Raw genomic sequence first — 3007 nt, 5'->3', positions numbered from 1 at the left:
TGGTAAGTCTAGGTCAAGTCACCTCTAGCATACACACTTATTGTTAAGGGATAAAAATCCCATATCGGTTAAATACCGAAATATAAACCAACTTAAAAAAATTTTGGGCTATTCCTTTTAATAAGGTTGACCTTTTAAGATAGAATCATAAGTCTTAACATGGTATCAGAGCTCATTAAACTCCAACGAGTGATTTGATCTGATTAAGATTCAATAAAAGAGCATACAGATTTCAAGATTGATCTGCTCAAACGAGCCACCATCTTGCAGGACATGTTAAAGGGTGAAATTCCATATCGAATAAAGATGAAAACATATGCCAACTTATAAAGAATTGGGTTACTCCTCTTGATAAGATTGACCTTTTAAGATGGAACCCCAGATCTTAATATGATATCAGAGCATTTTTTTGTGTGCTTCCATTTACAATTGTTGAAATTGCTTCCTGTTGCTTTTGTTTTTCCAAAATTCTACTGAAATATGATTGTCCTTTCAACATTCAATAAGAGCTGGCCATCCTCAAGTTGGTTCCCAGCAAAAATTAGCTTTTGCTGATCCGTTGTCAGTGTCATGCATACACTTCAGATCATCATTCATCTACGTCTGAAGATAACTTCGGCTTCAGATCAAGGATAGGTTTCAATATCAATAACATACTAGATATACAGATTGCCTTCCAACGGGCCTACTCCAGTTCTCTCAAAGTCAACAACGTCTGTTGGAGCTTTTGCACCTTCTAGCATTATTATCTGCAAACTTGAAAATCCATCGAGCTTTATTTTGTTTTCCCCTAGTTGTTCACTCATTTGATCTAGTGATATCTTTTATTGAAGTATTTTCTATTTGGTTCACATATGATTCTAGAGTCCTATGCTGCTTCTGAGGATGAGGCTCCTGTAGCTTCAACACTGAGTGTTAGTGCAGATTCTGATAAAATGGAGCCTAAGTAGAAGATTAGGATTAAACTGCGGTTCTACTGGGCACTCTTGATAGAATACTCATGCAAACAGATTTTGGTTGCTGCAAAAGATCACTAGCAAAAGATTAGTGTATGCTTCATATTTCACTTTTTAATCTTCAAGATAGATCTCCTAGTCCATCTTGAGGGGGGTGTGTTGGAATACATGTGCAACAAAAATCCAACCAAGAATCCAGAAGCTTCCACCAGGTTCCAACTAATTCCAGAGACACCAGATTCCATCTTAACAGAACGTTAATCTCCAGCTGTAGTTGTTAGGCTGTTAATTGGTTAGGTGATTAGCATGTTAATTAGCTATTTACTCTAGCTACTTCTCTATAAATACAGGACGGTGTGTTCATTTTAATTCATTGGATTGTAGTCTTCCAATTCTTCCTTTCATGGAGGTTTCTCTTCCTCCTATGGAGTGATTCTTCCTCCTTTAATGGAGTGTTATTTCCTTCTATTACGGAGTATATTTTGTTCTCCTTTTATGGAGTTTTGATCTGCTCAAACGAGCTACCATCTTGCGAAGTATGTTAAGAGATAAAAATTCCATATCAGTTAAATATTGAAATACTGACCAACTTAAAACGATCTTGGGCTACTCCTCTTAACGATTTTGACTTTATTGAGATGGGCACCAAATTTAACATGGTATCAGAGCTCATTAAATTCTAACGAGCGATTTGATCCGATTACAAGTCTCAATTAATAAGTAATGGATTGCAAGATTGATCTACTCAAACGAGCCATCATCTTGCGGAGACATGTTAAAGGATAAAAATTCCACATCGGTTAAATACCGAAATATTAACCAACTTAAAAAAATTTTGGGCTACTCCTCTTAATAAGATTGACCTTATTAAGATGAACCCCAAATCTTAATTTGGTATCAGAATCTATTAAACTCCAATGAGCAATTCAATCCGATTAAGACTCAATAGATGAGCATACAGATTTCAAGATTGATTTGTTCAAACGAGCCATCATTTTGTGGAGGCATGTTAAGGGATAAAGTCCCACATTGAGTAAAGATGAAAACATAGATCAACTTATAAAAAAATGGGATATTCCTCTTAATAAGGTTGACCTCTTAATACTCACAAGCCTTAACTTCTTGTTGAGCATGTTTATAAATATATAAAATGAGGACTACTTGTGATTTCCTTGAAATGTGTTGATAAAAAGTGGTACGTTGTTTCATAAACATAAACCAACCATAGTTTGGGGTTTTTATATATAAAAAAGAGTGTTTATATTAAAAAAAAAAAAAAATAGAAAGTTGATGTAATTATTTATTAAGATGGCCTTTTATAAGATTTTGAAGAACGAAATTCTTATACAAAGTAATTAGAAAGAACGGAAGAATTATATTTATTTATCACAGGTGTTAAATGTACAATAGTGGTATATATATATATAAAGATATAGAAGAATCTGCACTTACCGATTCCATCTATACGAAGAATGCAGCTGTCAAAACTTTACACAAATAAAAAATTCAAGCTGTACAATAACAGAATGCGATCTATACGAATATCATTATTTTCTATTTTCTGGAAGCTTCTTCTCCCCTCCTTCTAAGCTCTTCTTCTGTTGCTGCCTTGTCACTGATCCCAGCTGACTTTCTTCCTACTAACTATGCCAGTGCTTCAATAGTCCCTGCAAGATGGAGAGTAAACATTCACTACTTCCATCTTGAGCCTACAAAAGTATAAGTTTTGGGAATTTAGAGCTTTGGTTAAAATGTCTGCAATTTGTGATGCACTAGAGACATGTTGATTGATGATGCTGCCATCTTATATCTTTTCTCGAACAAGATGGCTGTCAAGCTCTATGTGTTTGGTTCTTTCATGAAAGACTGTGTCTGTGACTGTTGTAAACTTATTATCACAATGTAGAACCACTGCTTGATGATGTGTAATCTATAAGTCCTTAATCAAATACCTGAGCCAAGTTAACTCACAGCAAAACAAAGGTTGCCATTGGCATGTACTCTACTTCAGCAGAGGATCGAGGTACCACATGTTTTTTCTTCAATTTCCA

This window comes from Olea europaea, chromosome 10 (assembly GCF_002742605.1).
Source record: "Olea europaea var. sylvestris chromosome 10, O_europaea_v1, whole genome shotgun sequence".
Classification (NCBI taxonomy): domain Eukaryota; kingdom Viridiplantae; phylum Streptophyta; class Magnoliopsida; order Lamiales; family Oleaceae; genus Olea; species Olea europaea.
Note: the sequence above shows the minus strand (reverse complement) of the source record.